Genomic DNA, 16,062 nt, shown 5'->3' on the forward strand with positions numbered 1-16,062 from the left:
CGATTCAGCGATTCAGCGATTAGCAGTTAGATTTGTTTTCGGAAATTTCAGAGGGAAGGCAAGCGTCACGGAGATGTTAATTACGCTGGGCTGGAAATCTTTAGAGTCAAGGAGATAGAAAGCACGCTTGAAGTGTATTTTTAAAGGAATCCTGCGTGGTGGTCCTGTGTGGAGGGACCTAACAAAGCGGTTAAAAGGACCAAGTTATCTGGCGAGGAGGGATCATAATTATAAGATTAAGGCTCCAAGGCAGCTATCAAATAGACTAAAATTTTCGTTCCTACGTCGGGGGATAGAGGAATGGAATGGTTTACCGCAGGAAATTTTTTTTTGAGCCCTTCCGAATTAACGCTACTATATTTAGCAATAGGATATATACAATTGAATTTTGAGGGCTTTATAAACGTATATTTTTTGAATTTGGTGTTTCTTGTTTTTTTTACTTTGGTCTTCGTATATTATTGTGTAAAAATGGATTTTGAGGGCAATGTAAATGTGGATGTATTGTTATTTTGCTTATTTGGTGCTATGTACATGGGGACATGTATTGTGTAAAAAATGGTATTTTGAGAGCTTTTCAACTTTTTTTGTACTTAGAATTTTGGTTTGTGTATATTTTTTTGTGTGATGTTACCTATCAACCAAGCTGGTACTTTGCATTTTATATTTTTGTCTTAATGTACTTCCTGCTTTCATGTTACCACCCGACTTCATGGTCAACTTGTAACAATTTATATAATAATAATAGTAATAATAACTAAATCAATGGCCAGATGTAAGGCCAGTATGTAGCCTCTTAATTTTTAGTCGTTACGATAAACGCTCACTATTCGGTAGAAGCAGTTTTTGACGTATCGTGCAGCCTCGCCTGTATTTTGTTCAGATCACGGATGAAATCTTTCTACGCCGAATGCCACATCCTCGACGCGTATTCGAGGTGCTCTCTGACAATTCAGAAGTTGCGTCGTCATTAGTAAACAATCCTAAGATTGGTCTGACGCAGTTCTCCATTCTTCCTTCCTATCCGCAAGCCTTTTCATAGCGACGTATTTCTTCACTTTTATATCCTTTACCACCAGTACTATGTGGCTCATTCCGGGCAGTCCCTTGCCCTTCTTCCCTTCCATTTGTCACTATACAATTTATTTCATCTGGCCAATATGCCTCATAATGTGGCCACAAAAGTTTTCTCGTATTCTTCGTAGAGTTTTTAGAAGACTTTTCAATTCTCCTACTCTTCTTAGCACTTCCTAATTGCTTACACGGTCAATCCATTTTATCTTCTTCACTCTTCGGTAGCACTACATGTCGAATGCTTCCACTCTTGACTTCTCTGCTGCTGTCAATGTGCAAGCCTCGCTTCCAAAGAGAAACATACTCCATCAGTAGCATCTGATTAATTGTTTACTTAATTCTATGCTTGTATTCTCAGTTGTAAGAAGATCATCCCGAAAACCTTCTGGTTCACAGCTCTGAAAGATTACGAAACTCACCCGGGGAATTATGGTGTAATTAGGGGTCTCAACCGAAATTTACATTCATTCTGATATTATTCATCAAATTCATAACTCTCCAATGCTATTCCCCGCGATTACAAATGTTGTTATGCAAAAAATGCCTTTTCAAGCTGCATTTTTTTGAGTCTCCCATGGGCGTACCCAGCGAGGGGCAGGAGGGGGCAGTTGTCCCCCCCCCCCCCCCCAGACGCAAAAATCGCAGATTTCTTCAAGGAAAATAATATTTTTTCAAGCAAATAATTTTAAAAACTAATAGAGTTGTTACAGTTTCCTTAAAATGTTAGTTTCATTCACCTTTTCCATGCTTAAATCTTACCTACAACTTGAACAACCATGGCTTGCCCCCCCTAGTTTTGATCCTGGGTGCGCCCTTGGAGTCTCCGATTCATCGTTTTGGTTTCTGAAGAAGCAATTGTCGTTGCAAGCATTCATTCTTGGGCTGACCCTTAGAGAGGGAAGTCGCCGCCGGGGGGACGATGCCGGCCAGTGGCTCCAAGAGAACAATGCAGCGGCGGGATGCTGCGCTGGACCAATTACTGTGAGTGACATGTAACGGGAGGCGATCGCCTCTGGCTGCTACAGAAATATTGCAACTCCGGCGGCGGGCCCGGGTGAACCTCCGTATAGTCTTGCGCTTCCCCGCGCACGTTGCTCATTTAGATTATGGGACCTCCATTAGGGCCTATTTACACGGTATATTAACACGCACGGGTTAATGAGTCTTATACGTATGTCTTTTCCTTCTTCAATCAAAATTTCTAGTGTCATTTATGTGGTATTTTTCAAGTAAAAAATAAAAATAAATTATTTTAAAAGGAAAAAAATATATTAAAAGATCACACGACAGATTTATCTGGTGCGGATTTTACCCCGGAATTGCTGCACCGAGTCAAAAAAGGAACACAGCTGGACATCAGAGAACAGTTGGAAATTTTAAAAATTGTAAAGAGGAAAGAACCCATTGCTAATGACCACCTTTTCCCTTTCCACTCCCCCCTCCTAGACATTCCACTATTACACCCCAAAAAATCCTTGTGACGCCAACCCACGCTCTTCTTTGTAACTACCTCTGGTTTTTCCCCTATCCCTTCCCTCCTTCACCGTTCCCGTCACTTACCTCTCCCCTTCCCCTCCAATCACCCGACCACAGAGTATATATACCGGCAAATTCTGATGTGTATCACTAGTCTTGAAAATGGTACAGTGTAACCGAAACTAGTCGGCAATAAAGTGTGTGTTTTTTGTAGAAAAGCTAAGAAATTTCCTTCCAAACATTAAATATGGAATTCTACAAAGTAAAGGCCTCAACAATTCAGTGCATTATCTGGTGTGCTTAAAAAACTTATTAAAAAAATTTATGAAAAGGAAAAATCAAAAAGAAAAAATAAATGAATCATTTTGCTGAATGTTTTCATTTAGAATTAAGTTTCCTACTTCACACGAACAACACTTTAATCCGATATCGACACACATGCGCCATTTCAATATGCTTTTGTCAACCGGCTGGTTGGGGTGAGCTTGACTCACCGGTACAGCCCTGATAGTCGCGCCTGCGGCGCGGACGATTCATGTGACATGTCAACATGTATGAACGCGAGAATAAACGCCAAAATTCACCGTGTAACCACCCAGCTTGTGCGAATGCATGCACATAAAACAGAACTTGTTCTACGATAATTTGGTTCATGCATTCGTACATGTTCCGTTCCGGTCCACAAAAATCATTTATGCAAACAGATATTAACTCGTTCGTGTTAATGCATCGTGTAAACAGGGCTTTAAATACTTGAGGAGTTAAAGGGGCAGTAAGTTGAGCCGAATATCACCCATGTTACATAGACAACCGGGTTACATTGAGTAAAACATGTTTACAGGCTAAAAAATGGCAAAATCCTAAGCAGTAATATTTATCGCGATCGAGCATGGAAGCGAGGCTCAGACGTTGACAGCAGCAGAGAAGTCATGAGTGAAAACCACGAATATTACAAAAGAGGATCCTCAAGTTGGCCCCTAAACGTGTTGTCACCCACCGCGCATTTAAATGGTTTTACAAAAGTCGCCACTCGCGTATCTGACGGACAAATTGATGTGATTTTCACGGGGAAATATGGTGTAATTAGGAGTCTCAACCGAAATTTACATTCATCCTGATATTATTTATCAAATTCATAACTCTTCAATGCTATCCCCCGCGATTACAAATATCGCAATGCAAAATATTGGAAATAAATTGATCAAATTGCACTCATCACCGCGCCGCGGACATTTATGAAAACGGATTAAAATGCGACCGAAGTGGCAACAGAAACTAGCCTTCTATGGGGTGGAAATGGGCCTCCTCTATGCAATCCCCTTGAGTGAAAGCATTCGATGTGTGGTGCAAACGAAGTATGATGAAGATAAAATGGACCGACTGAGTAAGTAATGAGGAAGTACTAAGAAGAGAATGAATACAATGAAGAGTGGGAGAAATGGGAAGTCTTCTGAAAACCTTAAGAAGAAGACAGGACGACTTAATCGGACATACTTACATTTTACTCTGCGAGCCACCTCTTGGGTGTTGGCAGGGGGGGGATCAATCATTCATTCAGCATGCAAGAGGATTACCACACGCACAGCACACGGTCATAAAAATGTTACCAGTGGCGCATACATATAGCGGGGTAGGGGGGCGCACGCCCCCCCTTGCAGGCCGACCGCATTGCCGAACATTGCATAACCGCGATTGTAACTGTTTTATATCATAAAATGGCATTGTCTTGGATATGTATCTTACGATTTGATCGTTGGATTATTCTTCCTCTTAGGATAATCCTCCAAAGTTGTTAGAATAGCAGTGGCTGATGACTGGTTTCGCTGATGGTAGGACCCGCCCGCCTTGTGACGGTGCGGGATTACTCGTCCCTTCCCTTCCTTACCTATCCAGTCCTAGGAGGCGTCGTCGGGCTCCTATCGCGGCGGCGCCTCCTTCCTTTCTCCTTCCTGTCCTCCCCCTTCTGGATGCAGAGGTGAAAAGCTCGCGCTTATAGACCCTAGGAGGCGTCGTCGGGCTCCTATCGCGGCGGCGCCTCCTTCCTTCCTCCTTCCTGTCCTCCCCCTTCTGGTTGCAGAGGTGAAAAGCTCGCGCTTATAGACCCTACCCCGGGAGTGTATCCTTGCGAGCCCGCCCAAGGGTTTCGTTCCATTTGTCTTGGATATGTATATGTATTAATTTAATGAAACTATCTTTAACTTTGCATGTGACTTGACCATTTTTTTACTGTGATAAAAGAAAAGGCATCTCAAGATATCTTTTGCACCCTCCCCCTTGAGTTTTTTCTGTATCTGCCACTGAGTGTTACGCATGCTAACAAATTGTAACTCCACATTCGTGCAAGGGCAAAACCTGCCAAAAACTTCCCAGTATTGAATGTCCGTTTCGCAGTCCTCTTACCGTCATTGGGCTTATTTCGACAACAAGTATAAACTAATTAGTGGATTAAGTTATTGCAAGCTACAAACGATATAATTGTGACAATACGACCAGTGGTATCGATACCGATATCGAATAATCTTTCGATTCAGGCAATAAAAAAATAATAGGAAACCACCCTATTACTTGTACCACTTATTTTTTACAGAGCGCGACCCGGGTTTCAATGAATCATCATCATCTTCAGGCGCAAATTATGATTTCCAGGAAAACTTATAATGATGTGTGATATCCAGGAAAATTTATAAAGGAATACCACAATGTTAATCAAGAGTTAGAGAAATTTTTATGACAATTAAATTAATAAAGATATAGGTACAGAGAAGTGAAGGTGGAATTTAAAATACCTATACTCGAAGACACTGAACCAAGATTTTATCTAGTGTAAATTGGATACCCCATGAGGGGGGAGGAGCTCTACTCCTCCCACCCATCTCCTCTCAGGATCCGCCACTGAAGTGGAGTGAAACGGCGATCATAAACCGTAACATTCGGAGCCGCGTTAAGAGAAATGCGATTCCGTTTTGTTTTGGCAGTGGCACGCTCTGATTACTTTCTCCAACCTTCGACGACATTCGATACACGTTTGCCTCCGAAAGAGTTCCCACGCTCGTTCGCCCCAAAAAGCAGTCCGAAAAATACATTTATCGAGTTCCGTCAAAAAATGGAATGAATTCTATGAATTTGCAATCAGAATAACCGGCGATTAAAAGGGCATTAACGAATTAATATTTTATTTTTATTTATTTTTTATTTTTTTATTTATTTTTTTTCACTTTTTATTTATTTAATATTAATTTATTTTTTATTTTTTTATTTAATTTATTATTTATTTTTATTTATTTATTTTTTTTTTATATTTTATCTGTTTCACTTTTATTATCCATTTGCCCCGAAAACGGCAGTAATATGTCCTCTTTACGACGGGGATTATTCAACTCTTAACAATGAACGACCTCAAATCTCCATGCCCCAGATATGGGCAAGGACAACCTACCCAGGCGGGACTCGAACCCGCGTATTTAGGTTAGGCAGGCGATAACTCTACTCCGCCGCCTCCGTGGCAGCAGAAATTATGATTGAAATAGCTAATTATGAGCGTAACTTTTAAAATGCCAGGAAATGCATGCAGATAGTCAGGGCCGGATTTACCCAAAGTTACACTATAGGCACCTCTCCATTGAGCGCCCTTCCTCACTTGAGCCGCCTCCCCCTCCCCGATTTTATGATTAGGCATAGCCATTCGCATGAGGTGAAGGCCGCTATACACGGCGAATGATTTCATTCGCATGATCATTCACCGTGTATGACGGAACAATTCGCGAATGAACCTCCATGCGCATGATCATTCAGTGAAAATTAGAACATGTTCTATTTAAAACGCATGAACCTGTGAATGATCACGTGATCATTCAGCAAGATCATTCGCATGATCATTCACCTTTTATAGCGGCCTTAAGGTTCGGAAAAAAGGAGTAAACAGATATGTGGGTGACAGCATAAGTTTATGCTTGAATTTTTACGCGGGGAAAACAGACAATGCAATTAAAGAAAAACAGCTTGGATTTAAACTACATGAAACAGTTAAACTTTTACGCAACTAAAACACTTAATGAATACCCTTTCCGAAAATCATGTCTAGCCTTAAATTATACAACAAAAAAGGATGGTAAATTCAAAAATAAAACATTACGTACTGCTGTAACTGAATGAACTTCCGCCTTTGAAGGCGCCCCTTGGACTGCGACGCCCCTAGGCACGTGCCTATTTTGCCTTACGGTAAATCCGGCCCTGCAGATAGTATTGAAAACTACATATAGTTAGATATTAACTACACATACAGATGCTATTTTACCTACTCCGAGTCAAGCTATCCTAGAGTTAAACTACCGCAGGTATTATGCATGCAGAAAAAAATTATATCTTTAATCTATCGGTTCTTTACTCTACTTCCCTAATCTTATCCTTGGGATCGTTCAAAACAGTAATAAATGGGCTTTCTCAAAAAATCTTGAACATCAGGCAAAAATTATTCTATTTTAAATTCCCGCAAAAAGATTTAATCTAAATTTTTCCCTTCGATCGGTAAGACTTTCCCATTCTAAATTCCTAATCTGTTCAATCACACTTTTATGGTTATGGTTGCAATTTTTAACAAATCAACTGATGATAGCTGATGGGAGAGTATTGAGTGGAGAGAGAAGTCAAACCTATCCAAGGATTTTTGGCCCATGGCGATGATGTTGTTGGCACATTTTTCTTCCTAAACCTTATTTCGACGCGGTTAATTCAAAGCCTTGATCATATCAGTAAATGTTAGAAAAACAATCCCCACTCAGTCAATCTCTCGTAAGTTTAAAAAAAATATATGCATTGAGTTTCCACCCACTTTTCTGGAATTGGTAACGTCATTGGAGTTCTAGTTCACTTTCTCGGTAAGGAAGAACCGAGGAGAAGGAGGAATCAGTCACAATAATGTAAAACTTATGGTAAGGATAAAGACAGAGGGCGCATAGCTAGCACCCTCGGCAAACACGTGTAATGAATTAGCTCCAAATGATGATATCAAGCCAATTGAATCACGTACAGTTTGTGAAATAAAATAAAGTGGACAGTAAGGGCCCCCGCGCACTGGCAACTTTTATGAAGCAACTATTTAGTTGCCTTGAGGAAATTACAATGAAACACAAGGCATTGACTGTGGCCTCGCGCACGGGCGACTTTTTAGTTGCCGCAACTAAATAATAGCGTCCGGACCAATTCCGAGTGTGAATAAACTGTTGCCGGCAGGAATAGGCCACGTGGTTATTTACCAACTAAATAGTTGTTTTTAAAAAGTTACCAGTGCGCGGGGGCCCTAGTTGCATCCAGGCCTATTCCGAGGGTGAGTACACTGTTGCCGGCGGAAATTGACCACGTGGGTTTTTAGAAACTAAATAGTTACTTTAAAAAGTTGCCAGCGCACGGGGGCCCTAAGATATTGTTGTGTATCATTTAATATGCTGTTACACTCCATCTCTCCAGAAAAAGTTGACTTTTTTCTAGGAAAATTTCTGAAAAATTCTTAATATTCCATGCCCCTCTATCTTCTACAAATAGCAGTTTTAACTGTTAATTGTTATTCAAAACTTGAGGCATGAAAACATAAATCATTCCACGAAAAAAACTGAGATATAAAGCGCTTTCGTCCGTGATTTCCCGCAGAGTGACTCATGTGGTGCTCGGAAGCACAAAGCTGGCACTCTCCAGACCGGACCTCGAATACGTGTTAAGCATACGAAATCTGGCAGAGAAAGATTTTATCGGTGAACTAAATAAAGTACAATGGAAACGGACACGATTTCAAACATACTACGAGCCAGCAGACGGCGTTTTACAACTTAGGTGGGAACCCGCCGGAGACTTCAGGAATACGCACTAGGCTTACACTCACTTGACAATTTTGTGAGCGTAGGTCCATCATTCCTGAAGATAGAATACCATTCAAGTAAAGTGAAGACATTTCGGGGTCGTACTATACATGTGGGCTCGATTGAAGTGATAAAATAAGATATAGGTAGCTTTACGATACACTTAGGAATTCGTTTCTATCACGGATAATAAGAGACCCTCACGAATTCGGTTACAATCAAGATATTCTAAACACACTCCTAAAGTTTCAAATTTTCCTCCTTTTTAAGTGATCGATTGGCAGCCTAACATCCTCCACCGCTTACAAATATAAGGGAATATAATTTCAGACATAGGCGGATCCAGGGGGGGGGGCACGGGGGCACGTGCCCCCCCCCCCCCCCCCCAGACCCTCAAAAATAGGCAAGATTTTTAATACGGTCCCATTATCATTGCATTCGTTTTGTATTACGAGGTATCCTTGTGCCCCACCCAGAACAAAATCCTGGATACGGCCTTGCTTGTGCCCCTCCCAGAAAAAAATCCTGGATCCGCCCCTGATTTCAGATGGACATTTTATAAAATTTTTAAAAACTCACTTTATTGTTTGTCATCTTGTCTAGATCAAATCTTGCAACACAATTTCAACCCATTCTTCGATCAGCTATCCATCTGAAATTTTAGGATAACTCAGAACTAGGTTAAAATACAATATTCTAACTCTATTTTTATGATTGGAACTGTATCTCGATTTATATTCAGAATTTAACGTTAAATATGGAGATAAGTTTAGATAATGGCCACCAAACTCCGATGGCGGCGCTGCGATCGTTTAAAAGTGAAAGTTTGTATGTCATATTGAAATTTCTGCTTTAATCATCATAATACCTCAGATTATTGCATTGTAAATAGTAATTCTGCATGTAAGAAATTAATCGATTAGAAGATTTTACCTAATCTTCTAATCGATAAATCTAAAAAGATGAAAAATAATATTATAATATATGCATACTTTTTTGTAAAGAACAACGTTTCTCTCGAGAAATAAAAGGAATAAATAAAGTAAATAAGAATGACAGAGTCTCTAAATAAAGTGCTTCAAATAAAATAAAAACTTTGGGTTCATGTTCCAATATAACACTTACTTTATTCTTAACATCAATTAAAATTTAATTGATGGAACATGCACCCAAAGTCTTTACTTGAATCAATTTCTTTAGAGACACTATCAGGCTCATAGAAAATTTGTTTTATTCTTTTAAGTTCGCGAAAAACTCTTTTATATAAAATTATTTTTACATTATACTATAATTCAAATTATTTCTTATGAGCGCATGCTATGTGTGGTAAGCCAAAATAAAATTAAAATTTCTTATAAAGAAAAGGGGATTAAAATTTTTGTCCTTCGCAAGCGTCATTTCTTATTTCACCTCAACCACCACGAATCGTATTTGACACTACTAGGGCTCTTCAAGGCAGATAAGAGTGGCCAGTTGTCTTTTTAGGCTACTGCTGTGCGTAAAATATTCGTAAGTCTTGCGTGTCCTTCAACGCGAATCCAATGGCAAGGTCGGGAAAACGAGTGACCATGAATTCAAGGCAATTCCGCGTTGAGTTGGGTGGAGAAAATGTTCACGTCATGGATAGCATAAAAAAGCCATCGACCGCAGTTCTTACTCCGACGACTGAATGAGAAAAAATCAGAAATGATTTCCAACGGCTGTCTTGTAGTTGGCACCGACTCCCTCCTCGCTTATGCAGCTCTATAATTAAATCAATTAATCACATGCATTAACGACGACATCGTCAGCGACAGTAATCGCTTGTTAACACGAAGCCACGGGTTCTTGCGGTGAAGCATTCCATTAGATGTCAAATCCTTCGTAAAATTCCGGCTATCCGATAGGAAGGCTCAAGATTGGCGATTATTGTCAAACCATTCTAATGCGCGGTGGGGGGCAAATGATCTATGGGCTGACTACAGAATCATCAATCGTAACATCCGTGACAAATACCGTAAAGCCCAATCAAGGCGACAGTATAGAGGAGGCCCAATTCTACCTCATAGACGGCTGATTTCTGCTGCCACTTCGGTTGCATTTTAATCGGTTTTCAAAAATGTCCGCGGCGCGGTGATGAGTGTAATGCGATCCACTTTTTTTCCCAATATTTTGACGTACAATATAATGCGGGGAATAGCATTGAAGGGGATCGGGTTGGTGTGGTGGCTAGAGTGTTGGCTTCCCAACCTTTGGGCTCGGGTTCAAATCCCGGCGGTGCTGGAGAATTTTCAGAGACCTCCCGATCCCCGCTTGAATGTTGTGTGGAGGACATTTGAAGGACAACACTCCGTCCGTCGGATGGGACGTTAAGCCGTGGTACCCTTGGCGCCTTTTGTCAAGAGCAGGATCATAGAGGTCCCTCTATGAGGAGAGGAGTCCCATAGAGAAACCTCTATGAGCAGGACAATGCCGACGCCGGGTTCCTCTCCACCCTTCCTTACCTACCCCTTTCCTCATGGCGCAAATGACCTCAGCTGTCGGTCGCGTCCTTTAAGTACCAAAGAATGGCATTGAATTTTTATGAATTTGATATATCACGCCATCATGTATATAAATTTCGTTTAAAACCGCGTGCTTAAAAAAATCTTACCCTATTTTCCCGTGAAACTCGGATCACTTTGTCCTTCAGCGACGCGAGTGGCGAATTTTGTAATCCGAATTTGTAATTTTTTTGTTTGACAATATATTTATAGACTGTCTTGAGGATCCTCTTGTAAATTCGTAAGCCAAATCTTCTCTGCGGTCCCTTTGAATATTTCGTTCACAAAATCTCATGCCAGTGCATTATTCACAGCAATCCAGCACAACGACTTTCGGGTCACCACGTGATTGAGCTGTCTTCCATGTCTGAGTCCAGAGTTTGCTTTCTAAAGAACCCCTCGACTCTAGTGAGTCACGCTGAAGAGTGCCACCGCCTTCAGTCATAAAAATATTAGGGCATCGGTTCACAATATATTTCCATCCCATTTCATACTTTGAAGATCGATTACGCAAAAAAATCGAAATTATTTAATCATTAAATATATTATCTTATAATTGTTTTCGCAAATTTTTGCTGGTTTTAGGCGAGGTACGGGTATCACCAAGCACTCTCGTCTTTTTACTCTGTGTTGAAAAATTTCTGACAATCCGACATGTATTTAAAATTGCTGCATAATTATTTTTATTATTATTATAATCATTATTATTATTATATTATTATCATTATTATTATACTATTAGTATATTGTTATTATTATTGTAATAACTAATTTGTATTATTATCGACGGCTCCTTTTGAAGAAATACTGTTCATTCAAATATGTTTGCAATTCATTCGAAAAAATGCCCATTGAAGTAGTAGAAAATAGTTAAAATTCCCGCTGGCTGGCAAGAATAAATAAGCATGTATGAGCCAAAGAGAAGCACATTTTGCGCTGTTTCGGTCAACCATGTTCACCACAACAAGGCAGTTTAGAATATTATAATTTCGAAGCGCATTTGTTTGTGTTGCGATGGTAGCTGGCCGTGACTGGACGTTGGCCGGCTGAAGAATACTCGGTTGTAATTTTTTTTGGTTGAAACGAGAAAAAATTAAAATGATATTCATCGGTTGTCTTAGAGACGGGCCCACCCAACTCACTCGTCACTCATTCCGCATAATAATTAAGTTAGCCAATTACATGTTTCAGTGAGATGACCTCGTTCGTGATTGTGAATGCTCATTTACAAGAATTCCTGGTTTCTTGCTGCGATGCATTCCATTAGAGCTGTGATGGACAAACTACGGCCCGCAAGGCCAAACGCTGCCACCTGAAATATTCTATACAGCTGGCGCGGCATTATTCCTGATCTGTTGGATAAAGAAAGAAATAAAAAATATTTTAAAACGTACTTTATAAAAAACAGTATTAAATGCCCAAAAAAAGCCTTTTATCAAACGGAGAATAAGGCGTGAGTGCTGCCTAGGTTTATTATAAATTAGTATAGAAAAGTCTGATAGGTTAATAAGGATTGGCACCCGCGTTTTATTTTCCGAATGATAAAGCTTATTATTTTACCTCTTAATACATTTTATACTGTTTTTGGAAAACACGTGTTATCATTAAATCTTTTTTATTTCCTTCTTTTCAGTTATAATATAGATGAGAAAATTCCATTATTTTTTAAAATTATTTTAATATTATGCAATTCACAACGCCGGCGCGCCGGTAGTTGCATAATTTTAAAATATTCATTTTAAAATCGCTCCTATGGCTGATGCATTTTAAGTGTTTAGCAAGATTACTTTTATTACTTTTTTCTTTTTACTTTTTCTCCTACACGAATTTATAATAAACTTAATCCGCACTTAGACGCCTTATTCACCAAGTTATGAAAAGCTTATTATTTAGTTTTTATGGATTTTATTCTGTTTTCAGAAACAGCGTGTTTTTTAATCTATTTGTATTCTATTCGTCATATTAGCAATGATGCCGCGCCGGCAGTAGAGAGAATTTCACCCAGTTGTCAGGCGAATTAGGCTGGGAGCCGCTGGAGACTCGGAGGCTGCGCGCTAGGCTTCGCTTGCTTAAGCAATTGAGAATAGATAAGAGCGACAAGGAGAATATCATCTTAGAGCCCCATTATATTTCCAGGTCCGACAGAGGCGATAAATTAAGAGACATATTTAGCCGAACGAATAGATATGAGAATTCGTTTTTCCCCCGAACCATAAAGGACTTTAATAAATGTTAATCGTAATTTCGTTAGAGCATTTCCTTTTTTATGTGTAAACGGCTGGTGTCCTAACACTTCCTGCCACACGCCTTTTAGGCAGCTTACTGGGTAGTACCAGAGAGGAGAGTAGTAGTAGGTAGATGGTAGTACGTAGATGTAGATGTAGATTTCAGGGGGCAGCATCTCGCCTACGAGTCATACTCTGTCCAACAATGCTTTAATCAAATGCTTCACAGCGCGATCGTATAGCTTCAGTAGCGAGCTATCACAGTCACGAACGTGGTCTCTACACTGATAAATGGGATTGGCTGACTTAGTAATAATGTTGTATGAGCGGTGAATGAGTTGGGCCCATCTACAAGACAACCTTTGAATTTCATTCTCATTTTGCCGGCCATCGTGGCGGCGTGATATAGTCCTTGCATTACCACACATAAGGTCGCGGGTTCGAGTCCTACTTCGGTAGGTTTTCCCCATTAAACATGCCCATGTGCGTTTTATGAGTTGAAAACCCCGATGTAAAAGGCCAATTGTGCTGTATTCGGTGCTACAGGAATAAATAAATAGCTTTTTTCTTGTTTTTTTCCACGAATATTACAACCGCATATTCTCCAGTCACCCACCAAATGTATAGTCAGGAAGCTACAATACCGATGAAGTGTATAACATGAAACTGCACATGACTCATGCGAAAGAGTTTAGCTACAACATATGCGGAACAAATTTTGCTATTTCACTCCGTTAGGCTGCTACGAAACCGTCAATGATAGGTATTCGCGGGGCAACTACAATTATGCGTTGAAATTCCGTAATCTTTTTATTCCGTTTAACTAATCTTTCCCTTCCAAGCGCCGAATTCAATCAATGAATTGCCATTTCGGGTATGGATAGGCAAACCAATACTTCTTAACAAGTTGGTTGGCTGGGCTAATATGTACCTTCTTCCTATGCCTTTTTTATTTACATAAATAACATTTATAAATAAAAGAGGATATTTGTTTGTAAGTCCGCTATGCATTTCCATACGGCTTCAAGGATTGCAATCATAGTTAGTACGTAGGTGCATCCCATACTTCCAAAGCCCGTAATGCTACTTCTGGTTGTGTCCGACGAGTCCTTTGCATCGTTTTCTCACTACAGTTCGTTACGTCACGTAATGCAATTTCTCATGTGTTTGGATATCCTGCCAGAAAGACACACCTCTAGACAAGCTCAAAGGGAAAACGTAAGTCAAAATATTCTACACTTAACTATTAATCCTTTTGGTGCAAACCTTTTTGCTGGGGTAGGCGTTCACAGGACATTATTAGTAACTATTATTATTAACATTAATAGTAACAGGACCATATTAGTAACTCTTACAACCGCCTTAACTGGCTTAAGTATAAAGAGCGTCGCGCCCTTCTGATAATAACTCTAGCCTTTAGTGTCTTAACGACCGGTTACCCGCCATACCTGTACGAGAAATTCGTTAGAAAATCTGAAGTACATAATATACCTACCCGTAATCTTACCATTGACCTCCACATTCCAAAACTTCACACGCCTCATATGAACAAATCATTCATAGTAACCGCCTCACGAATATGGAAATCTCTCCCAGCCCAAATAAGAAGCAGTACAAATATCAATAGGTTTAAACATAGCACATATGGGTCTCTGAAGAATGCCTCCTTAACCTCAAGTTGAATATCTTTTGTTTGTATTCATGTTTAGCCTAATTCTTATTATTATTGTTATTGTTATTTTTATTGATACATATGTGAATAAATGGTCGACTAAACTTAGAATTATGCTAAATCACAGTGTTATCCTAATGTTATGGTTTCTTTAAAAAAATGTTTGTTTGTCATAATTGTCATAATGTATAATCACCTTAAATTCTTGTATTTAGTATGTTATATCTAAGTGCGATTATTTATTTTTTTGTAGAAAATATTGTATTGTTTTTTCATGCTCTTAGCGATCTGCACTGATTGCATTTGTCTGTTATTATATTTATTTACTTTTTTACTTCTATTTATCTACCAAGATGGAAATGTAGAAAGCTGTACTTTTATTTTCCCATGGGCCCCAGTGCCTACGAAAATAAACGACATTATTATTATTATTATTGGTATAAACGCGTACGGACACACAATGATCAATGTTGTGGTGCGGGGTCTAAGCTGATCCCGTGCGCAGCATACGGAAATCGCTTTTTCCATTGTTTGCTGTTAGTTATGTATACTCTCATCATACCTGCTTTGTTCCTTCACCTAAAAACCCTTCCATGTGACCATGAATTCCTAGTTCAAAGTTTCCCACTTCTCTGGGCAGTGGCGCAGCGAGGGGGGGTTTTGGGGGTTAAACACCCCCCCCCCCCAGAGCTCAGGGAAATATTTAAATTTAATCCATTTTACTTAATTGGATTGATATTACTAATAGAATAGTGTAAGGATTAATAAAATATCCCTAAGAAAGCCGTAAAACTCACCATTTTGAACCGTTTATTTTAAAATTCCGCAATTCATTAATCTCGCACCTACCGATTATCCTGGTGGGTATTCCATACCCCCACACACCCCGGTATTAGTTGCACCTAAACCCCCCCAGCCTTAATTCCTAGCTACACCCCTGTCTCTAGGTCCTATTCTTCCCGAGCAACACCGGGCGGTCTGCTAGTTTCATCATCATCATCATTAGTCAACAATCCTAAGAGGGGTTTGACGCAGCTCTCCATTTCTTTCTCCTATCCGCTAATATTTTCATAGCTACATATTTCTTCTCTTTTACATCCTTTATAACTTGTCCTATATAACTCATTCGGGGCCGTCCCTTGCCCTTTTTCCCTTCCACTTGTCCTTCAACGATTGTCTTCATCAGACCATCGTGCCTCAAAATGTGGTCAACTAAGTTGTCCCTTCTTCTGCTTAATGTTTTT

General features: G+C 39.7%; 1 protein-coding gene across 1 annotated transcript in view; it reads left to right on the forward strand.

Annotated features, from left to right (window-relative positions):
* The window catches only part of LOC124165709 (major facilitator superfamily domain-containing protein 12-like), a 95,931-nt gene that overhangs the window by 39,593 nt on the left and 40,276 nt on the right, over positions 1 to 16,062 (forward strand). The gene's annotated exons all lie outside the window — the stretch shown is intronic.

Source organism: Ischnura elegans, chromosome 9, assembly GCF_921293095.1.
Source record: "Ischnura elegans chromosome 9, ioIscEleg1.1, whole genome shotgun sequence".
In the NCBI taxonomy this organism is placed as follows: domain Eukaryota; kingdom Metazoa; phylum Arthropoda; class Insecta; order Odonata; family Coenagrionidae; genus Ischnura; species Ischnura elegans.